General features: G+C 41.5%; 1 pseudogene; it reads left to right on the top strand.

Annotated features, from left to right (window-relative positions):
• LOC110958784 (voltage-dependent T-type calcium channel subunit alpha-1I-like) overlaps positions 1–25,499 on the top strand; it is a 65,770-nt pseudogene that overhangs the window by 6,872 nt on the left and 33,399 nt on the right.

The raw sequence follows: 25,499 nt of genomic DNA, 5'->3' as shown, positions 1-25,499 counted from the left end.
CATCATGATGTGAAGCACGGTGGTGACACCATCATGATGTGAAGCACGCTGGTGACACCATCATGATGTGAAGCACGGTGGTGGCAGCATCATGATGTGAAGCACGGTGGAGGCAGCATCATGATGTGAAGCACGGTGGAGGCAGCATCATGATGTGAAGCACGGTGGTGGCAGCATCATGATGTGAAGCACGGTGGTGGCAGCATCATGATGTGAAGCACGGTGGTGGCAGCATCATGATGTGAAGCACGGTGGTGGCAGCATCATGATGTGAAGCATGGTGGAGGCAGCATCATGATGTGGGGACACTTTACAGCAGCAGACAGGCCTTGGAAGGCTTGTAAAAAAAAAAAGGGTAAAATGAATTTAGCAAAGTACAGAGAAATCGTGGATGCATTGTGATTCCGGAGAAGATTTGTTTCCGTAGACACAACGACAGAGTCAAAACTACACAGAAATGGTTTAAAGACAACAAGGTGAATATTATGGAGGGTCCAAGTCAAAACCTCAATCTTAATCCAAGTGAGAATTTGCTGCTTGGTTTGAAAAGGACTGTTCACTCATGATACCCGTACAACCTGACTGAATTTTACCAGTTTTACAAACAGGAATGAGTTAAAAATTTCAGTGCCCAAATGACCTATCCACATGGGCCTGTGCTGGGGTGGTAGAAGGGTCTTTCACTAATTGTGAGGTTGGTGGTTAGATCTTCAGCCTGTCTATGTGCTTAAGTGGCCGTGGGTAGGACATTTAACTCGAAGTTGCTGCTGATGTAGAGGTTTGCATAGCAGGTCTGCCTGGGTGTGTGTGAATGAGAAACACATTGTAAAGTGCCTTATAGAACCAAGCTAAGGTTTAAAGACACTGTATGCAGACCAATTACCATTTAATTGCAGCCAAAAGTGCATCTAATAAATATATAACTTGTAGGCAATCACTGATATTACATTATATATTTTAAATTTATTAGCATTGCTTTGTATAAATCTGTTTTCTCTTTGCAGTCTTTTTATAAATTCAATTTATAAGAACCATGATTTAGTACTGAGAAGCAATATAAGGGGAAAACTTCAAAAGAAGCTGAAATTTTTATTTTTTAAATGCATAGGAACTGTATATACTACAGATAGATCTATCCACTGTTTCCCCTGGGTTGAAATGGCTGTGAGGCGGTGGGGTGTAGGCAAGGGCCGAAGTTCAATTTTGAAAATTAGGATGCAAAATGGGGCATTCTGGCACAATTTGGAGCACATTTTGTTGTATTTGTAGCCATTTCCAAAAACTAAATTAAATAAAATTTTCATGTGCTTCACATCGGGCCGCTGAACTGTTAAAATTACAGAATTTGTTTTGCCATTGAATGATATAATTTCGGGCACTCTATAAAACATTTTATCAAAAGAAACTAGGAACTTTATATTCCATTGAAATCATCTGTCTCGTTCGTGAGAACGGGTTTTGTCGTGTCTAAATGTTTTAACAGGAGCCATTTTTGCAGTCACTGTCAATTCGTATCGCCGCGGACAACAAAACAGTAGGCAAACTCAGTAAAGGAAGCGAGATCGATGCCTACACTGCGTTGCTCACTTTATTTTGATGACATGCGATAGTTTTGATACTTAATTTGACATATGTCTATGATACACATCTGCTTTTAGCCCCGAAAAATGAAACCATGGAGCGCTGCCGCTTCTTGTCAGCAATGGGGATGTGCCTTGCTGTCTTCAGCCACGGCAAGAAAAGGCTGCCATTTTGGCTTGTTGATTTCAGTGGCGAATATACCGGACTTATGTGTCAATGCTTTCTAATATTTAGCATTACTTTTTTTGGCGCGGACCAGTGAGGCAGCAATGTCGGCAAAATTGTAATGAGGCGGTGGCCTATACCAGCGAGGCGGCCCGCCTTATCGGTCATATAGGAGGGGAAACACTGCTATCTATCCATCTGTTTGTGGATCTATTGATGGATAGCCGCAGCATCTATGTGTCTCTCATCCAGCGATCCATCTATCATGGATGTGAAGATCAATACATAGATGGCTAGATATGCACTGAAATCATCTATCCATCCCATCCCATCAATAGTAAATGGATAAATAGGTACTTGTGGACATTGATTTGACTTTCTATCTATATCATAGATGGATAGTTGCATACATATAGGTCTACTTATCCATCACCTATTGGTCAAGATGAATATTCAAATGAATGGAGAGATAGATGGAGTATGTTCAGAACACGTTCTTAATCCAAATTGCAATATATACATATATTATGACTATTAACAAGAGACTGTGTGTCAAACATTGACAAATTGCGGTCTACAATGTAGTTAGCAGACATGAAAAATACCTTCGTGAATCATACAACACTGTTTTGGGCCAAACTTCTGATGGAACATTTTCTTTGAGTTGGTTACATGTAGTATAATGGTGCTATGTTTTTGGCAAGAAGACAGTTAAGATAATAAAAAGCTGGATTTGGTACCTTACGCACAGCCTGCTAAATGAAATTAAAAAACTTACTTGCATACCTCTAAAACATTCTATCCCATAGATATATTAAAATATGTACAAACTCTAGTGGGAACAATACAGGAAACTGACCCGAAGCACATTCGGCCTGACCCCGTGTACCTACATAACAGGTCCATGTTACATTAAACCCTGCAGTAGAACATGCCCTGGATATGAGATATGTATTCTTTTGATTTTATGTTAACTTGGGATTTTACATTGGCTTCCTGTTTACATAGGGTAGGATAGTATTGTGATCGAAGAGAGACGACCATGACGTGCAAAACAGTCTTTAAACTCTATCATTTTGTTCAAATCCTCAAATGTAAACCTGCTGGTGGCACAACTAAAAGTCAGAAGATCGCAGAAGTCATAAAAATTCATCTTCTCAGCCACCATGATATGAGATTTCATGGTCTCTCCATTCATTAGCTGTTGATATATTTTCACCCTGGATCACACTGGTGAATCCATCGACCAACCGACAGTACAGCTGTGCTGCAATTAAGGCCAGAACAATATTGGGTAGAGTGGGGTAAAATGAGCCAGCTTTTACTTGAGGTGTCGTTATAGTGGAGGCATGACAGTATATCTAAAAATAAAACTTCTACATATACTTCAGGATGTGGGGCTTCCCTGGGAATAATTAGTTTGGATATAAAACAGATTTTACGATATGGCTTTCCAAAAAAAAGTGTTTTCTTATTTCAGCTTGCCCCCGGCAAGGGGTAAATTGAGCCTTTGGAGAGAATATGTTGAAAATTTAATACCTCATATGATGCAAGATCTGTCTTTATTTGATTATCCAAGACCTCATGGCTTTATTCTGTTCTCTTGAACCTGTTCTGGTTGCTTATCATTTTTTTGTTTTTTTTTGTCCATGAATCACTTTAAAGTTGTTTTGTCAATCTTCATCTGCCACCTGACATATGAACTTCCATTCTTTACTTCTTCTACAGCTCTCTCCAATTCCTTAAGAGAAGTTGAAGCCCTGTCTGTCTTCCACTTGTCAAAACATCCAGATGTCACATCATTATAGTTATGAAATGTAAAATATGCTATAGAATTACAGTAATGGAATTATTTACCAATAATCAACTTAACTTTCTGGCTCAACTAATCCCACTGCTGCCGTTTAGCAGAAGTGCATCATCCAGGCAGTTCAGAGCTAACTTCATGCTAACAGTTTAGCCTCACATTGGAGCTTGCTAACGCACTCACATGTGTGTAATATTTTCAGACGTCTCAATAGTTGTTCAGACTCATTACTCATAATTTTTTTTTTACTTTGAACAGCAAAAAACTGTTTTGTTAACTAAAATGTGCATCCATCTTACTCCATGTGTTCCTTCTCTTCACTGGGAGAGTATTACGGATACCTCTTCAAAAATACCTGGTCACATGAACAATTTCTTCCATGGTTTTCTAGAAACAAGGGATGGCTCAACTAACCACAGGCTCATCTTACCCAAGTCTCCGCTACCATTGTTTCATTAAGAAATTAATACAAGATTCCTCCTTTGTAATGAGCCAAGGGGTCTTATTAGAGTTTTTACAACAATTTATCAAGTCTGCAGTAAGTAAATGTTAATAAGTTCTCAATGAAAGGGCTCCTCTCAGAGCTTTTGCAAAACTTATGTGGCGAAATGATCCACTTGGGAAGTGGATGTGAACTAAAAGAGTTAGTTACCAAGACAAAGCAAGTGTCCTGCTGCTGTAGAGGAGGATGTTCCCTGGCCAAATGTGTTTCTACTGCCAGGAAGCCCTGGGGTATATATCCTTAATGGTTTATAACGGATACATAAAGCTGCAAGTTGAAACTTCTAACCTTTTGTAAAGAGCGCCTCATGAGACAGAGGTACCACACTGGAAAATCGAAGACCTTCTCTGTATCTGGAAGGCCTTTCTCTCCCCAAGGACGATCCTTTTAAGTTAATGAACGTTTCACATGAAAGTGTTGGCGCGCACCGGCCTTAGCATGTGTATCTCAGCCAAGGATGCCTGAAAGATCGGGGTGACGTCGATCCGATGTGATTTATAATGTCTGCCTGACCTTTATTACCTGCGTTGGCACTCAAGGGAGAGGGAGAGTACAAGAGAGGGAGAACAGATGAGAGGTGGACGGGGTTCTCCTGGAGAGGGTGGGAGAACGTGAAAGGATGAAGCAATGCGAGTATGCGAGGGAGTATGGATGGAAGCCACGCAACATTTGCAGTTGTTTGCACTTTAAAGCTTCACTCGTCAGGGTCTCACTCAGCCTTCTGTTCAGCTTCTTGTTTTTGTTTTTACATCCATAAGTGCCCTTGCTGTATCTATATCGCTCCATGTCCCTGCCTCTCCACCTGTCAGACAATGTTAATTATTAAGCGTAGTTGTAGTTTATCTGTTGGCCAAGACTCGAATTTCTGTCGGAGGCTCGAACTCTACCCAAGGGCAATCGTATGCATGGGGCACCACCAAGCAGAGAGGGTTCAGAGAGACTGAGAGCGAATGTGCACGGAAGTGGAATGGAAAGGCATGAAAGATATGCGACAAGTGAAACGGAATAAAGATGGGAAATTATGCCGATCTATATAAAAGGACGGGGGGAGAGAGACAGAGAGCAGGAGGAGCAAGCGAAGAGAGAAAATAATTGGGCCAAGAGACGAGGGGAAATAAAAAAGGAAAAGAATGCTGTAGAGGAAAATGAGAGATGATGGAGGGAAAGGTTGAGTGTGAGATAAAGGAAAGCAGAGGAGAGTTGTTCGATGTTGAATGATGTGCTCAACCGTGGAAATACTCCCATCTCATCCATCACTCACACCTTGACCCTGCCCCACTGCTTCTTTAACTGTGTGTAGGTGTGTTGTACAGACACACAAGCTGCTGTAACTTATACAGATGGAGGAGGATTAGAGCGACCCTCCTCAGCTTCAGCAGGAGTTCTGCTGAAGGGCTTCTATTGTGCATGTGTGTGTGAGCGTGTTTGTGTGTGTGTGTGTGTGTGTATTAATTGTGTTGTGTTCCAGTCCAGACAGGGATGCAAGCGGATTGTGAAACTCAGAAGTCAGTTCCCACGGTGAGATGGGGGTTCCCATGGCAACCATAGCAAAGGGAGGACACTGGATTACCCTCGCTCTCTCCATCCTCCTCTCGTCTCCTCTCGCTGTCTCAAGGGTGATAAAGGATTGTACTCTCATTAATTTTTCTGCCCTCTCGAGAGCAAAGTGTCCGGGAAGGGACTCGTGTGAGCGTGCACATGTGTCAGTGTGGGTCCACGTGCACGCTCCGGGCTTTGTTATATAATGCGTCCTTGGAATCTTGAATGCATTCTTGTCATCCATTCAGCAGTTTTCACATTCAAATATGTGTGTGTTGTATGTGTGTTCAAATCCAACACAATCTTTCCTTTAACTTTCCACTTCAGACTATTTTCCCCTTTAAACCTCCCTGCGTTTCACTGTCTGATTCGTGCTCCTTTTTTGCGGCTTGACAGGCAGCAGGCAACACAGATGCTCGAACACAAGTTTACACTTAAACCGGCTTCACATGTCGTACTGACTGTTCATGGTAGCTGTCTGGCTTTTGTAGCCCTGAATATTAAAACACGTCAAATTGTCTCATCAGAGGCTGTGCTTATAAACGAAAGTTGACGCATTTAAAGCTTATTATCGCAAGTTTCTGCCCCCATAAAAGTTGTTTTTCAGCTTTGGTACATTAAGTTCTATGCTTGTGATTTGGGATTTTGAGCTGTGAAGCAGACAAGTCTTGTACTTGTAATCCTCAGACAGATGTTTTGTAATTTTTGTACACTACAACACAGTACCTTGAACTTCACCAGTCAATTTCTCTCTGTTTCCTCTGGTTTGCTACAAAAATTACCACTGGTGGAATACTAAAGGGACTGAAGGAAAAGATTTAAATAAATGAGTGGAGAAACATAATGAATGCAGAGGAATCCACAGGGCACGAGAGGTCACTGAATGGCACAATGAGTATGAAAACTATTTGAATTATATGCTGTGGCATTCGCAGTCGTCAGATCTAAGAGCAGGGGTGTCAGACATATGGACGCGGGCCTGATCGGATGCTCTGGTGGGTCGCTTTTGGAGGTGGAGGTGGAAGCTTTGGGGTTCAGCATCATGACCTGGATTTTAAGCTCTGAGCACTCACAAACAGCAGTTGTTTTTTATTATTGTTGTTTAATAACATTTGCAATTTGCCTTATTTTTTTACTGTTTTACCATCATTTGAATCAGCTTGACACAGGCTTTTTTTTGCTGTTGTGGAAATTTGAAGTTTTTGAAGAAATTTTCAGGCAGCGGTCCCCAAACACCGGCTAAAATAAATAAAAGTATTTTATTTTATATTTTATGTCCAGCAAAGTCTGCAGAGTGTTCTGTTTTCAGAAACATGACTAGATCGTCTTCCTGGTACTTCTGTCTGTGCTTGTGTTCCACACGTTTCAACAGTTTTAATATAAGTGAAGCTGTCAGTCTAACCCAGGGGTATCAAACATATGACCCGCAGGACGACTTTTCCAAAGGTAAAAATTACAGAGAAGACATTAACTGCAAATTTTAAATCTGTAGAATGGTAAATTTAAAATATTCTCTAGATCTTGACAAGTTGTTTTGATCATAAAGAAGAAATACTATATTGTTCAATTCCAGATACCTGAGACTAAATGCTTCGTACCTTTGTAGATGCTCTGTGATCTGTAAGTTGTAATGTGTAAATGATAAACTGAGGCATAATATTATTGAAACTGAACTTGTTTTTTTATGAAAATTTAGTCCGTTCGTGATGATTTTTTCTAGAGATGGTTTCCTTATTGTGAGCATTTTCAGAATGTATTTGTTGCACAAAAATAAAGGAAAAATTGGAGTTGTCGTTATTGATAGTTATTCTCACTGATTTTTAACTGGTCCTGCATGTGGCCTCTGAACTAGAATGAGTTTGACACCCTGCCTAAAGAGGGAGATGTGTTCAACAGCTTTCTGCACATAATCAGAACACTAAATGAGCTAATATTGTTTGAAAGAAGTTGTTTATCAGGGAGTTCCAGAAGCTTTGAGATTTAAGTCTATGTCAAGCAGCGTTGAAGCTCTTCTGCAGCTTGTGATGTTTCAGCAATTTACTAAGACACTTTATGTTGCTTTTTTCACTTTAAGCTGTCACCCATTTGCAATTCCATTAAACAATTCTAACACTCAGTCAGTTGCACAGAGTCAGCACCTTTACTTCTGATGGTATGTTTAAAGCTCGGATTTAAGTTTGCTGCTTACCAACATCTAGGCAAATCCGGAAGCCTCATTCTAGGGGAAGTTAAGTTAAGATTGGCTGGGACAGCTGTCAGTCAGACTATCAAAATGCAGCTTACAGGCGCAGCTTTGTGAAATGTTGTTTGATAAATGTTCAAAAAACTGCTGTCGTGTTGACCCCTTGACCTTCGGCCACGTGGTTCGAGAGAGTGAGCATCTTGGGCCATCCTGCTCAACTGTGTGACTCTTGGGATGTTCCCAGCCCTGTGGCCACACCCCCTTCCTGCTGCAGGTAAAGCGCGCGCACACACACACACACACACACACCACACACACACAACACACACACACACACACACACACACACACACATACAAATCTGAAATTACAAACAATTATGTTCAGCTGTGAGACTTTATTATCAAGGGTCTGAAAAGTTTTTCCCTTAATTTTTCTTCCGCTTAATCAGTTTAATCCTCTGGGTATGCGTGTGTGTGCATTTTGTGTGTGTGTGTGTGTGTGTGTGTGTGTGTGTGTGTTGTGCGTGAACATGTGTGTGTGCAGGCTCTAGACGATGCATCTTGTGTTTTTTGCGGGCGAAATGCTGGGTGAAGATGGTGGCACTCGGGGTCATAGGTCAGAGCGGTTACCTAGGCGACACATGGACAGATTGGATTTTTCATTGTTATAGTGGGGTGAGTGTTTGACAGATGCACACACCCGCATGCACTCATACACACGCACATACACACACGCATCTGACATTAAATACAAGCCAAAAGTGTGTGTGCGTGTGTGGTGTTTTGTGTAAAGCTTAGACACTTGTTTAATGCCAGTTAAATGTCAAGCGTGTGTGTGCGCGTGTGTTTGTGTATATGTGTGTGTATGTGCATGCGTGTGTAATAGCCTCACAGAATGACAATCGCATCATTCGGTCCTGAGAGACTCAGACCTCGGTGATTGGTAGTTAAAAGCTATGTATCCCAGAGACGCCGTTCTGCTGGATTCCCTGTAGACGTTCAGGGTTTGCCAAGGTCAGGCTGATCAGGATGCCAGTGACACGGTGTGGCTTTCCCTCTCCACAGAATGCTGGAGTACTCACTGGATGGACACAACGTCAGTCTGTCCGCCATCCGGACAGTCCGGTTCTCCGCCCACTGCGAGCCATCAACAGAGTTCCCAGTGAGTTTTTCTTCTTTCTTTCTTTCTTCGTTTTTTTTCTCCTTTAGCAGGCAGATCACTCACAAATAATCAGAAAGTTATTTGATTAGCTTTCTTTGTTTGGACTGTAAATGAAACAAGCTGACTTAAACTTAAACCTTTAAAGTGTGTTCAGACTGGCCAGACCTCTCCAGACTTTAGGGCCATGCAGGCACATCAACAATCATGAAAAATGAAGAGGAAGTGCATAATTATGTTTACTGAGGAAGTGACTGACCTGACTGCAATCCAACTGGTGGTGTTTAACTTGTTGAAGACCTGAGGGCCGTACTACAAAGCAAGGTCACTTTCTTGGTGTAAGTCTAAAAACTAAAACCTCAGGCACTCAGATAGCTCGGCTGGCTGAGTGGCGACACATAAACAGGGGCTATCGTCCCTGACACAGCGGTTATGGGTTCGAATCCAGCCTACGGCCATTTGCTGCTTCTTCTACCCACATTTCCTGTCTCTCTCTCCACTGTCCTATACAGAAAAAAAGGCCAAAAAATAGCTTAAAAACAAAACTAAAACCTTGGTCAGAGTTAACAGTAATCACAAAGGTGGTTTTCAACTCAGACTTTTGCTTCAAACTATGTTCTCTTTCAAGGCAATGTTCATGTGACTCTTCTGCACAAAATGAAACAATCATGTGCAGCTGCTTCAGTCAACAGGTTGTATTAGTGGAGAACAATGAGAAATATAAAAATATATGACGGTAAAAAGCTGCTACTGGAAATGATGTAGCAACAGGAATGCTGATAGAAACTGTTAAACGTTCATTAATGTATTTATTTTACTGATCAATGCAGCTGATTGTTTCTAACTGACAGCTGCACAATGAAACTGTTAAACTTTAAACTTCAATGCATTTTACTCACCAAGGAACGTGGTGGAGTTATGGGATGATTTGTTTATCTGTGTGTCTGTTGCAACATTATCAAAACAGACACATTTTTTGAAAATTTTAGAGAAGGTCAGAAATGACACAAGAACCAGTGATTAGATTTTGGCAGTGAAGTGGCTTATAGTCGGATCCACAGATTTGTTAAGGATTTCTGTATCATTGCGAGAAAGCGGCATAGCGTCACTGTAACTACAGGTGAACACTAGTCAGCTGTCTGTTGACGATCACATGATTGCGATCCTACTACAAATTGACAGCTGTGGACTTGTCGGGACTTTCCTGTGGAAATCATGCAACGACTGAACAGCCTTATTGGAGTACTGCGTTGAGTACTTTTTTTTGTTAAACATGATATTGTATTGAAGTGCATTTACTTTAACTACACGGCTTATTTCAGTGGTTATAACTAACGTACAGATCAACCGTTTACACATAAACATTTTCCCTAGCGGAGAATCTGTATCACTTCATTTAATCACAGGAAACGCCTTGGTTTAAAGGGAGACGCTTCCTACAGCCAATTTAAATCTGAAACTGAACAAAACCTGAACCAGGTTAGCTCCACAGCATCAGCCTTGCCATGGAGATCTAGCAGGTAAAAGAGAGCCACCTTCATGATACTGAACTCTCTAATCTGACTTCGTAGTTCAGCCCTCAGATTGGAGCCCTGAAACGAGGTGGCTGCAGTACTGGCCTTACAAGCATCAACCAGAAAATACAAGTGTCTGCTGATGTCTGTGTTATGTAGACTTTCAAAAAGCCACCGAATGAACAAAATTGAAAAGTGATGACTTTGCAAGACTTACCTACTGTATGTCTGTGACGACATGTGCAATCACCCCTCTCTGTCCGCCTTAACTGGAACACGTATAAGAAGGACGACAACATCCTGCACTGTTCATCTGATATGAAGCTGAAAGTCAACAACCTCATTAGTCACAGCCCAAGACATAAGAATGTGTCACTGCCTTGTGTTCTCTGTCTACACTAATTCTTCTCTGTTTCTTTAACTTCCCGAGCCATGCATGTGTTAATAGCTGTGGTGCTCCTCATGATGGATGCCTGTGTAAACAATCAGGACACGGCGAACAAAGTCACGGGAATCATTGCGATGCTTGTACTGTTCCTAACAGGTCGCCACAAGCGGCTGGCCAACTTAATGTTTTATCTAGTACACTCTGTGACCTTGGCACAAGTTGGACTGAGTTCCCATAAAATTTGAGAGTGTGCTTGAAGTACCCACAGGCAGTAAGGAGGACGATTTTGTGGCATTTGCTCTTCAGGAGAGAGGCGAGGAGGCCAATCATCAGTGTTTGAACTCTGATTATTTGCCATTCAACTAATTGCGGCTACTTCAGAGATTTCCACCGGCTGCCCAGAATAACAGACAATGTTGCTCAAGTTTAGATTTACTGACATGTAGGTCTGTGCTTGTTTGTACATTCTACAATTCCATTTAGCTTTTATCCAAAGCAATGTACACCGATCAGCCACAACATTACGACCACTGACAGGTGAAATGAAATTTTTTGATTTTATGTTGTGTTCTGCTGGAACCTTGGATTTTGGCGTCCGTGTTGATGAGAATGAAACACTAAAATAAATGTTGTTCCCAGAACAGCACACTCCTTCATGCAAATGGAAATTCTAAGTGACACTGGTCTACTCCCCAGGAAGATACACCCCACCACATCGCAAAACACCAAACCATCAGGAACATCTTGAGGAACATGACAATCACCCGAAATGATGATTGGATCTCCAAACTTTCTAGAACTCATTCTGATCAAACATCAACAGGATGCAGTGAAACAGATTTAATTACCAGAGGCCCCAATGCACAACCAGAGTACCCAAAGGATCCACTGCCAACGTCCTGCTACGGGACCCCATAGGACACCCTGAGAGGTCCTCTGGTCCAAGCCCAATTATTCAGAGCCTTTTTGACCACATAGGGGAAACCAACAGAATATTAGGCAGGTGGTTTTAGTGTTGTGGCTGATCTGTGTGCATCTGAGACAAGACACAACACAGGCAAGGATCTAATCAGGAGAAAACAACCTGATAAGTGCCACAAACAAGTTGAATGTCTGAGTGTTTAGTTTCATGTTTACGCTGTATTTTTGCGTGTGTTTTTGCAGGTATGCGCATCCTGGTGACGCTGCTGCTCGACACGCTTCCCATGCTGGGCAACGTCTTGGCGCTGTGTTTCTTTGTCTTCTTCATCTTCGGCATCGTCGGCGTGCAGCTGTGGGCGGGGCTACTGAGGACCGCTGCTTCATGGAGAGGACGTCAAGATGTGAGTTACTATAGTAACAAGCACATGCCACAACAAGGCTTTGTTTCAGCCCTGGTTCCTCCGACTCCCAGTGTCAGAAGTTTTGCTCACAACTGATTAGCTTCTTTCAGCCGGCTATTATTTCTAAGTGGCGATCGATTGCACACTTGCTCTGATCTTGTTTGTTCTCTAATCAGCTCCATCTGGGAGGCGGTAAATGTGTAAATGCGTCTCCTGCCGGACCCTTTAAGCATCAGAGATCACAAATCAGGGGATTAGGAGGGCTAAATGAATTCAGTGTGTTTTTTTCTTGGGTTTCTTTGAATTTCACTCCTATTTATTCCCACATTATCCTTCCTGCCATGCTTTGTCACTGTCACTCTCAGTCACATGTTCACATCATATTACTTAACACCAGATAACATCATTTTTACCTCCTGACCTCACATCTGCTCATCTGACCACTAATAATCCCTGATGCTGCAATGGTGCCATACTGTTGCTCTGCTTGGAATAGTCACATACAAATAATGAAGGGTTTGTGAATAAATGTACAGTTCAAGATTCCAGATTCAAGCTTCCTTTAATGTCATTTTCAGCATACATAGTTAAAACAACAACAACAACAAAAACAAAAAAACCCGTTCCTAACCAGTGCAAAAGTAAGAAAAACATTCAGATAAATCAAAACAGTCACAACTAAAATTACGTAGTGAACGTCTAAAACAGCAGCCGGTCAAAATTTAACAGGTGCTATACATAATGGAAATCATTTTAGATAGCAGCAGGTTGTTGTGGTCTTTGTAAAACTGCAGCAGGTTACAATTAACAGGTAGATGGATAAAAAGTGCAAGATGGAGTGCATGGAGCTGCTATTAAACCGATAGACCTCAAATACTAAATGTTGTTAGACTGCACAACCAGCTCTAAAAAAGTAGACCAAAAAAGAAAAGAAAAGAAACCCCCCCCCAAAAAAACTCTTATACATCTCCCTGGTGCAATATTAATACATTCTGTAAATCATGAAGATTGCTTATTAAATACCCTGTGCAATATGTATTTTACTACATACACAAGAATATATATTGCTTCACTTGTTATCTACATGCTTATTTTTAGAATTGCTAGTACTAGCAATTACTAGTATGTAGGCTGCACGGTGGCATGGTGGTTAGCACTTTCCCTTACAGCTAGAAGATCCCTGGTTCGCGTCCCAGCCTTCCTGGGATCTTTCTGCATGGAGTTTGCATGTTCTCCCTGTGCATGCGTGGGTTTCTCCGTGTACTCCGGCTTCCTCCCACAGTCCAAAAACATGCTGAGGCTAATTGGTTACTCTAAATTGTCCGTAGGTGTGAATGTGAGTGTTGATTGTTGTTCTGTATATGTAGCCTTATGATAGATTGGTGACCTGTCCAGGGTGTCCTCTGCCTTCACCCTAAGTCAGCTGGGATAGACGCCAGCCCACCCGTGACCCTAGTGAGGATTAAGCGATGTATAGATAATGAATGGATGGATAGTGCCTATGTATATTTTGGTTTATTATTTTATACTAAATTTCTACATGTTTATACTGTCTTTGCCGCTTCCAGCTCCCCTTTTCCACCAGTCAACTCTGGCATCGCCCTTCACTATACTTGTTATGCTAATCTACATACTGTTGAATTTAATGCTATCTATATATTAGTATATTTAATGTCAGAGCCGTACATCATAAGAGTAAAACTATGAGTCAGTTTTCAATGTTAGCTTAACTTTGTGTCACATATCCTGTCATACATGTATCCAAATGTGTGTTTGTGGGTTTTCCTTGCTCTCCCACCCCTCCCTCTCCTCCCTTCCCTCCCCCTTGCCCTCCTCTGTCCTTCTCAACCCGCCTGGCCAGCAGGTGGATGGGTCCCCCTATATAGAGCCGGGTTCTGCTCGAGGTTTTTTTTTTTCCCTGTTAAAAGGGTGTTTTCTTGCCATTGTCGCCTTTGGGCTTGCTCTGGGGTCAGGCATATGGGGTTCTGTAAAGCGTCTTTGAGACGATTTGATTGTAAATTGACGATATATAAATAAAACTGAATTGAATTGAATTAATAATCCCAATTTGCCCACTGAGATTAATAAAAGGTCATCTAATCTTATCGTGACACTCCCATTATCCCAACTCTAGTTTTTATTTATTTTTAATGAGCAAATGAATATTTGCTCTTTAAAATGCCCCGTGCAATTGATATGTGTATACTATTGTTACAGTAGTTATTTTCACATTACTAGTACTTATGTATATTCGGTTTATTTATTTTCTTCCTTTATACTACAACCACTGTGGGATTATCTTATCTTATCTTATCTTATCTTGTCTTTTCTTGTCTTGTCTTGTCTTGTCTTGTCTTGTCTTATCTTATCTTATCTTATCTTATCCTCTTGATGCTCCCATTATCCCTCAACTGTACTTTTTTAGCATTTAAATTATGAATATTTGCTCTTTAATGTAACCTGTGCAATATTTATGTTACTACCACACAAGAATATGTGCGGCTTCATTTGTTATCTACTTACTTGTGTACAATTTGTGCAGTAATACTCCCACTATTTTTCTTCGTCAAAAAAAAATCTGTGCAATACCACTAATATGTGCAATAATTACTGTTATAGTGGTTATTTTTAGATTACTAGTACTTGGGCTGTCTTTGCTGAGTGCTTTCAAGAGGTAAAGGAAAAATGCAAACAATTAATTTTCTGGTCAGTGTACTCTTCATCCAAAGCAGCAGCAGCATCAGAAAAAAATGCCAAATGACCTTTAAAAGCAAAAACTTTTTTATTTCTTTAAGTTTGTCGAACAAGCTATATGAGGAAAAGCAATATCGTATTGCTATTGGCTTTTTCCTGACCCACGCATGGTTGTATTAACCTGCTACACAGTAGCCTATATTTCTTTACTTAAAACTAACCCTTCTCTAGATTTTTATGTTCAGTGTGGGCAATTTGGATTTTCTTCTGCTTCATAAACAACAAAATGACCTCCTCTAATAAGAAGTGAGCAGCAGCTCTCCCCTGCGACCCCTTTCTACACCACAGATGATTGATTGCTTATCTCTCCCCTGCACCCTCCCTCTCTTTTATTCTTTTCCCTTCATCTGTATTTTTCTCTCTGTTTCCTCATTCCTCCTGTAACACCCTTGCGTATTTCATGCCGTCTTTCAGTTGTCTTTTTGTTTTTTTGTCATATCACAGACTTTTACAGCAAAACAAATGGTCAATAAAATGATTCAACTTTCTGAAAAATAATTCACTTTGAATTTGCTCCACTGTTTGGATTTGAGGTCCATTCCACATTTTCCCAGCTAAATATGTGAGATTTTTTGAGTTTTTCCTGCTAATCTAACTTAACTCTTGTCTCATTTTCCAAAACTCACACATTATTTAGCCATAATGGATGACATGCTCCTTTACACACACTGCTCTGTTCATAAATACCCACTAGCACATTAAATATCCATTAATCGGTGGCTGAAAATAGTCCCACAGAAATATGCTATGCAATTCCTTAAAACTACCATATTTTTGTGAACAGATTGCCTTGGGGCACCTGTCACAAACTGGACACGGAGGATATGAAAGCACTGAGAAACAGATCAGCACTTTGTTGAGTTTTTGCCTTTCATGGAGTTTGGTGACAATAAACAAACTGTAGCTGTTTTTGGTTCCCTTTTCAGAGTCAGCTGTGTTTGTTAATTCTGTTGAAAACTGGGGTAGGCAGTATTTTTTTGGTGTCAAAGGGTAAAATTCTAAATAATTCTTGGCTTTTTGTAATTTTCAGGCTTTAGAAAATGTAACCCGTGACAGGAGCCAATCACAAGGCTTTACCCAGACCAGATGAGAGCGTATAAATAAGCAACAAATTCACGGTAACGGCAGCATGTAGTGATTTAGATGGAGGACTTTGTCTCAGGTTAGAATTATGGCTGAAGTCACTTATGAATGTTTACTTTTACCTTGAATATCTGCTCATTAGAATCATGTGTGGTGGGAGAAGCTTAGAACATAGAGATATAAGTAGAGGATAAGGACTGGTAATTTTGCCTCTTCTAATTTCTGCCTACTGCAGCTTTAACTGTGTAATTTAATAAACAATATATGTCTTTTGCTTATTCACCTTCTCCAGGAAATACAATATTTCCTTCCTGAATGGCTATTATCGGCCTGATGGCACAGATGACCACCCCTTCATCTGTTCGACGGAAAGAGAAAATGGAATGCTTCGGTGTTCCGACGTGCCTCGCCGCCGCGTGGGCGGGACTTACTGCTCCCTGGGAGCGGAGGAAGCCCATCCAGAGATGGGACTCCGAGCGGATGAACCAGTGCCATGTGTGAACTGGTATCAGTATTACAATGAGTGCCGTGCCGGGGAAGTAAACCCTCACAAAGGAGCTATTAATTTTGATAACATTGGATATGCATGGATTGCCATTTTTCAGGTGAATATCTTCAGGAATACTTTTCAGGAAGGCATCAATCAATCATCATCAGTTAATGATTGTGATCCCTGCTGGTTTGTGTGCATGTTTCGTTCAGGTAATTACTCTCGAAGGTTGGGTAGACATCATGTACTATGTCATGGATGCACATTCCTTTACAACTTCATCTACTTCATTTCCTCATTATCGTAGTACACACTGGCACAAACTCACATACACATTCGCCTACAATCAGGCCAATGAATATTTAGACATTTGGGCTCTGTAAACCACCACAATGGGTCTGAAATAGAACAGTCAAAATGTGCTATAAGTGTATAGACTTTCAGCTTTAGTTTGAGGGTATTTACATCCAAATCAGGTGGAGGAATTACAACACACTTTAGATGTGCCCTTCACCTTTTTAAGAGACCAAAAGTAATTGGACAGTTCGCAGCTCAGTTGTTTTGTGCCAGGTGTGTGTTATTCCCTCATTATTTCATTTATAAGAAGCAGTTTAAAGTCTAGAATTCATTACAAGTGAGTTTTGGGAATCAGATGAGGTCAACTCTCAACATGAAGTCCGCAGAGCTGTCACTGTCAGTGAAGCAAGACATTAGGCTGAAAAATCCACACAAACCCATCAGAGAGATAGAAAAAACATGAAGTGTGGACAAATTGACCGTTTTACATTCTTTAAGAGTAAGAGCTCAGCAAGACCAAAAGACCCAGAAGACCAAGAAAACAAGTGGATGAACAGAATAATCCTTTCCCTGGTCAAGAAAACCCCGTCACAAAGCATACTGAGAAAGGAACCAAATAATTTTTAAGGCAAAGAAGTGGAATGTTCTGCAATGGCCAAGTCAGTCCCCTGACCTGAGTCCAACTGAGCTGCATTTCATCTGCTGAAGACAGAACTGAAGGGAAAATTTCCTAGGAACAGCAGGAAGTGAAGACAGCAGCGGTAGAGGCCTGGCAGAGCTTCACCAGGGAGCAAATCCAGTGTCTGGTGATGTTTATGGGTTCCAGACTCCGGCTGTCATTGACTGCAAAGGATTTGCAACCAAATATTAAACGTGACAATTTGATTTATGATTCTATTAGTCTGTCCAGTTAGGTTTGATCCCTTAAGAACGCGGAGGGCACATCTAAAATGTGTTGTAATTCCTCCACCGTTCACCTGATTTGGATGTAAATGCCCACAAATTAAAGCTGAAAGTCTGCACTTAAAGCACATCTTGATTCTGCTCGAGGTTTTTATCCTGTTAAAAGGGTGTTTTCCTTGCTACTGTCGCCTTTGGGCTTGCTCTGGGGGTCAGGCATATTGGGTTCTGTAAAGCGTCTTGAGACGATTTGATTGTAATTGACGCTATATAAATAAAATTGAATTGAATTGAATTGAATTGAATTGAATTGTTTCATGTCAGATCCGTTGTGGTGGTATACAGAGCCCAAATGCTGAAAAACGTCTCAATGTTCAAACATTTATGGACCTGACTGTATGAAACCTACTTAACAGTCAGGCGTATGTAACGTGTGTTGTTTTGTCCAGGTGGGCTCCTTCTTCATGATCAACCTGTGCCTGGTCGTCATCGCAACACAGTTTTCTGAAACGAAGCAGAGAGAACACGCCTTAATGAAATCGGAGCAGCGCGCTCGCCAGCTCCACCAATCGGCTTCCACGCTGGCCAGCGACAGCCAACCAGGAAGCTGCTACGAGGAGATCATCCGCTACCTGGCACACCTGGGCCGCAAGGCGTGGCGACGACTGTCCCGCTTCTACACTCACACACGCACACACTACCGCTGCATGTGTGCGTGCCAGAGAGACCAGGCTGGAGGGTCGGGCAGAGTCAGCGGAGTCGGCGAGATGAATGGACTCGCCCACCGTCACTCAGGCCACGCCCCCAACAACTTGTCACACCTTCATCAGCGTTTTCATCACCACCACCAGCAGCATCACCAGCAGCAGCAGCATCAACCTCAGCCTGAACCTGCTGTCAGCAATGGAGGGAACGGTTTTAATTATCCCTTCATCGCACCCCTCTTCAGTCACCTGAATGCAAAGGGCCAAGGCCAGAAGAGGCAGGTTGCCACGGAGACCATCAACAGGCTGCCACAGCTGGTGCTGGAGCATGGTGAGGATGTGTGTGTGTGTGTGTGTGTGTGTGTGTGTGTGTAAATTCTGTCAAGGTCACAGCATCAGGCCCTGAGTTTCACAGAGGAGCAGGTCCAGGTTTTGAGCCCCTTATTATAGACGGAATTGATTCTTCTGTTGCTTCATCCAGATGACTAAAGAACACATCATCCCCACTTACCCTCAGCATAATTTAAACTTGCAAATCATTTCAGATTATTAAGTCAAATTTTAACATATCAATTGTGGACTTTTGCCTCCTTAAAGACAATGAAGGCAAATTAAATTTTATCTTGATGCTCACAAAAAAAAGAAACGAAGCTTCAGCCTGCTACAGTCGGCACATTTTAATGAATTGACAAGGCAAGCAGAATGCAGAGCGCTGTGGTGTATTTATACATTCATGTAATTAGTCACAAGACAACTCAGATGTGTATCTTGCATACAAGATCAGACTCAAGGGTATTGCAATCCTAATGTGCGTTAGAACGACAAAGATGGGGGATAAGGGATGCGACGTAAAGGGAAACACATTAGAACAGCTGCATACTCCACAAACAATCAAACTACCAAAACACTCAAATCAAACCGATCCAAACCTTTCTCTCTGACCTACATTTTTTATCCAGACTTCCTCCTCTGTGCTGCGTGAAATCTCAGGGGATGATAATACTCGTGAAAAAGCTATTGATTGATTGATATATTTGTAAAACAATGTCTTCTGTTTTCTTTTGTTTTTCTGCATCGTTGCCACATGGAGGTTTTGCTCAAAGCATTATAAAATACATTTAAACAAACTCAACAGCAGCACATCTTTCCAGAGATGGTGACAGAATAATCACTCACCTTTTTTGAGAGATTTTTCATGAAACTGCACTCCCATAAAATTCAAGAGACCTAAAATATATACGGTCAAAATCAAAAGCAGCAAAGGCCAAAATATCCCAACTTTTAATTCCCAGCGTGTGTTGTGTTCCAAAAAACATCGCTCGAACTCCACAGCACAGTTATCTCCGAGTCCAAGCTGAAATAATCCCAATAATCCTGACATCATCGGGGGGCTTTTTTTTTAAAGCTTCTCGGTGTTCCAGAACAGTTTATACAACTGTCTTTTGTCTGAATTGCCAGTGTTGTGCCAAAGACTGTTTCTCGCCCGGTTTCTACTGCTGCTTTTATGTAGATCAAACAGTCCTAACATGCAAAAACACAGAGTGGCGTCTACTAATCGATCAGTTGTAAGCTATTAATTTTTGAACTCCAGCATATTAAATGTGAATATTTTCTGGTTTCTCTATTCCACTATGACAAAAACAAGCAGAATATATTTGGGCTGTCGACAAAATGCTACATCTGAGGACATTATTCTGAACTTTGATAAACTGTAATCTACATTTTTCACTATTTTCTGAGATTTCACAAACAAAAGCCTAATCAGTTAAACCAGAAACTAATCAACAGATTGAAAATAATCGTTAGTTGCAATTTATAGTGTTGTCTCTGTATATGTTTGGTATGATAAGATAAAACATGTCACCCTTTTGCGATTCTTCTGTAGATTGTATCTCTAAAAAAATGACTCGCACAAATGAAATCAAATCATTTAGATACCTTAATTACATTTCAGTCACAATGACTTGATACAGTGACTTTTTGGCAAGTAGAAAATGACATTATATGACTTGAATTGATCCTTTAAAGCTATTTTAACTGGTTTTAATGTGTTCATGTTGAACACAGAGGAGGTAAAATTATGCAGACACGAGGATAACTGCTTTTGTTATATGTAAAATGGGTTAAATAACTGGGTGAAGTCACATCAGATTTTAATGTAATTTGGTAAGAAATATTAATTGGAACTGGTGAGCAGAAATGACTCCATATGTTGTTAAACAGCACAGCTCAAGATAAGCACATGTAGTTACAGCAGTCATTTTCAGTCAGTCTGCCTGCAGAAAAGTGTCCACATTATCTATAGACGCAGATCATGAAAGGGCTAGATTGGATTTACTGTATCAGTCTCCAGTGAAATATGAATTTGTTATAATTGTGGTGACAAGTGAATTGCTCGTGCTAGATTAGTGTTTGTTGTTATGTCATTGGAGCATTCCTCCCGAGCGGCTAGCTAATGAATTCTACTGAAATCTAACCCCCAGCCCCCACCCCACCCCCCAACACACACACACACACACACACACACACACACACACACACACACACACACACACACACACACACACACACACACACACATTCACATCCCTGTTCTAATAAAAGAGCTCTCCCTCTGCACAAAGGCATCCCAACCACACAGTGGTTTCCATGTTATTGAATTTTTGTCTCCCAGAAATAAAAAGAAGGCTCTCTCCTTTACTGAACAGTGAACACAGAATTTATTGAACGACAGAATGTCTGCGCTCATGCAGAGTCGGCTTTCTCCCTATGTGGGCGTGTGGTGCATGTGGCCCATCTCTAACACCTTCCTCCTGTCGCCTCTGCAGGTGGCTGCGCTGCACATCCTGCGCTGCTGTTGCCAGGTGAAGTCCCCGGAGAGTCCTCGGTCTGCCCGTACTGCATCTACTACAACCAACTTAGTATTGGCGAGAATGTCAGTGAGCCGCCCGAAGACCAGCAGCACGGGTACGGCGACTCGTGCCATGGCAACAGCCCGTGTCACAGTGACAGCCCGTGCCGCTGTAGCAGCCCCTGCCCCGGTGATGGACAGGTGTCTGAGCCAAAGAGACGGCTGTGGGAGCGCTGCTGGGTGGGACTCCGTAGTAAACTGGAACTTATCGTAGGCAGCAGATACTTCAGCAGAGGGATCATGATTGCCATCCTTATTAACACACTGTCGATGGGGATAGAGTACCACGAGCAGGTATGTAGGTGTGTGTGTGTGTGTGTGTGTGTGTGAGTGTGCTGATGTGCACAGCCATGCACATGGCTCCTGCAGATTGGATGTAACCACAGTTTGAGTGAAAACTGATCTGCTAATCACTGTGTGTGGTGGAGTCAATAAAATTACCCTCCAATCAACACTTACTGCACCGAGCATATGGGATCATGAAATGTGTGTGTGTGTGTGTGCGCGTGTGTGTGTGTACGCATGTGTGTGTGTGCGTGTGGGGGTGTGTGCAGGCATGAATCGGGAGATGGAAAACTCATAAGACCTGAAGTGTTAATTAAAGTGTGACCCTGGGACAGGAGAGAGCATGAGCAGTGTAGAGACTGGGCAGAGTGAGAGAGGCGGGCGAATCAGAGGAGTGATGTGGACAGGGAGGGCTGATCTGACGTGATTGGCCGAAAGTCAGCGACAGATTGTGCAAGTCGAGGGGAATATTGAATGTGGCCCATTTCCTGAACAATATGACCGATCTGGGAGACCTGAACTTCTTGAATCGTTAATGTTTCAGGATAAGTGCTGTCCTATTTCATTCTCTTGTTATTATTATCAAGGAACCCCCTTGAAGAGATCAAAATCAACAGTGAAGATTTACGGATGACTATAATCACATATGAATGTGTAGTTAAAGCCTTTTTTCTTTTTTCTCCTTGCCAGAGAACTCTATTATTTCCAAAAACTATTAAATATACATCAGAGCCATGGAGCTTCACTGGGCGACGTTCCATCATTTCAGTCGGTGCAGTTTAGTCTGAAACACCTCAGGGACTTTTTTTTATCTCTGGGGAGCAGCTGAGGGTCGGACAGATGTCAGTGAACATGCTCAGAGACACACTTACTTGTTTACACCGCTTTGTCTGTTTAATGAGAAGAGGCCACAGTGGCTGCATTCCCTCTAATGAAGAAATGTCACCCGCAGCCATGATAAAGTTCTCTCATGTCTTTTTACTATTGTAGTGTTTGAAGTTATATTAGACTTTGGCAATAGAGATATAATTGTTATTAAGATTTGTGGATAATGTTTCCATTTTACTTGGCACAAATCCCACTGCTGTATCTGCAAAAATAATATGAATTACAAAATCCTTTTTTAAATTCATTTTGTAGTCTTTTTGCTGTTACTTTTATTTTTTGTTTACCTTTATTTAAACATGAAGTCCCATTGAAATTAGAAATCTCAACCTGGCCAAGGTAGCAACCATCCACAATGTAAAAATTATATTAAACAGATACATAATACTGTACACAAACAGTAAGATAATGAAAGAGACTGACGGCTATTCAAGGACAGGGAACTCTCAAGAAAAACACTGATATTGCTCCTTCACTGTATTCTTTGTGATACTCCTAAAGTCATTAATGGAAATGAATATTTCTAGCTTAAGAGTCTTTTGATAATTCCATGACCATGGTGTTTGACATGAGAACAGATATTCAAACCTCAAGATGTAGAAAACTAATGACCTCTAAACTTGTTCAGTCTGATTTTGATAAAGGCCACAAAATACCTAAATAAATATTGTAATTGCTTTGTCCTGTTCAGCTCAACTGATAGGACAGCAGTGAGAGAGACACAGGAAAGTTGGGAGGACAATGGGGGAAGAATCTGCAGTAAAAGGCTATGAGCTGGATTCAAATTCATGACCACTACGTTGGGGACTATAGCCCCTGTTTATGGGTCGCTTGCTCAACCTGTTGAGCCACCATGGGGCCCAGTTGTGCATTGTTTTTTGACATATTTGGACTTCACATTTCATTCATTCAACCAGAAAATCAATAGATGGGATGTTCTTCTGTGTAAAGTTTGTATTCTCTTGGCTTTGTAAGGTAGTATTGCCCCTTTAGCAGCTTCTCAAAGGTGCTTTGCAGTCTTTGACATCCCTTGTTGAGGTTCCTTCAGTTGCAAGTTGGTTTTCTTGTGTGTACCCACAACATTTCATATGGATTCAATTCTAGGCCCTCAGTTTTTTCTTTCTTAGCCATTTCGAGGTAGATTATCCTGTTGAAAGGCGTCACATTGTCTTCAAGTGATCTTTGATATGACGCAGAGCTTCTAGTTGAATCAGTGACTGCAGCTGCAACCAGAACATTTCCACCATCATACTTTACAGTTGGTTTGATGTTCTGCAACAAACATGTCTACTCTTACTGAGGTTGAATGTTTAATTCATGTATACAGAACACATTATCCCTAAAGACCTGCACTTTACCTGCATGTTCCAACTGTAATTTTACCCTGAAGTCTTTTCATAGCAGGCCTCCCATGCAGGTCAAATTTGTGCAATCTTTTTCTGATTGTAGACACTTTGAGAGCAACATTTTCAAAAGTTACATGCGGATTCTGTGATGACAGTTTAGGATTCCTGTAGATTTCTTTCTGTATCTAATGGTTTGCTCTTTGCTGGAGTTGGTCAGTCATGGACAAACAAAGCAGACCTTAAAATCTACATCACTTGTAGCTTATTTTCTGCACAGTAGAATGATTTGTTTCAGTAAAGAAGCAAACATCTCCATGTGGTTGGTGGCGGCCTCACAGTCACGGTGGTAGTTGTGATGCACTTGGGACTCCATTTTGCCTGGTGTTTCTTGTGCTTTTTTTTTAGTAAAACAATACAAAAATAGAGCTTTACGTTGACTTTATCCATAGTAAGTAACGAAGATTTTCTTTGTGTCTGGAATATAGACTAGTTGAGAAACAAAATGGGACAAAGCAATGACTTGGAGGTATTTTCAAACTCAAGGTACGTGTCCACAGGATCCGTCAATTTCTTGCATCCCATTCATTGTCTATGTGAAACCACATTGCATCCTGATAGCACTGCAGCATGTTTTGTGCTGCGTTCCTGTGCATCGCCCTGGAGCTGATTTGCATAAAATGGTTTCATTTCTACTATACACAAAATGAGGTGTGGGGAGCAGAGGTCTGCCGCATAATGAAACTTTCGTTGAACGTCTAAACCAGCCATCGTTGAACTAAAACAAGGACAGGATCAGCAGCTTATTTCTCGCCTCAAATGCTTTCAGAAATACTTCTTGCTGTACTGTTTTTGTAGTAAAGCCGGCATGTTGATCTGACGCTGCTACTGGACTGAAGGTCTGAATGGCTGTCATGTGACCACCTAGTGACCCATTAGTGCCGCCCACCAAGCAGGAGATATTCAGGTGCGGTGCTTTTCCATGTAAAAAAGACATCCCTGTGAACAAGAGGCATCCACAACATTTTTCCTGAACACCTTGAAGAACTCTTTAGATCTAGGCATGATAACATGCGTAGATTTCAATCACAAGGCGATTGAAAGATCCATTGATGTCCATAAGATGAGGTTTTAACTTTTAGCAGTAATAAAAATGTATTTATTCATTCTTCTCTTAAAAATGTGGATGAAAATCCTGTGTATTTCAGCCCCACACAGCAGCCTTGACTAGCGTTTTAGGAATTCCTACCATGTTGACTGTGCTGCCCTCGATGCTGACTGTCTGTGTTTATCTGTTCATTTTTCTTTGTACATCATTGTCTTCTATCTTTTCCTCTTCAGCCCCAGGAGCTGACGGATATTTTGGAGATCAGTAACATGGTGTTCACCAGTCTCTTCAGTCTGGAGATGCTGCTGAAGCTCCTGGCTCTCGGCCTCTTCGGCTACATCAAGAACCCTTACAACGGCTTCGACAGCATCATTGTCATCATCAGGTGGGGCTTCGTCTTGTTGCGAATCTTTGTCCGTGCGTTTACCTCAAAATGGGAATTCTGTCCTTAAGTGTTGTTCTTGTCATTGGAAAGTCCTCCCGGTCGTTGCGATAAACCTCTGCAGCTACAATCTCCCAAACTGTCACAGTGATGTCGGTTCTGGCAGCAGAGCCAAGAGGCTGCACTCGGCATCCAG

This window comes from Acanthochromis polyacanthus, chromosome 3 (assembly GCF_021347895.1).
Source record: "Acanthochromis polyacanthus isolate Apoly-LR-REF ecotype Palm Island chromosome 3, KAUST_Apoly_ChrSc, whole genome shotgun sequence".
Taxonomy (NCBI): domain Eukaryota; kingdom Metazoa; phylum Chordata; class Actinopteri; family Pomacentridae; genus Acanthochromis; species Acanthochromis polyacanthus.
The sequence above is the reverse complement of the archived record's forward strand: the minus strand, read 5'-3'. Positions and strand labels throughout refer to the sequence as shown.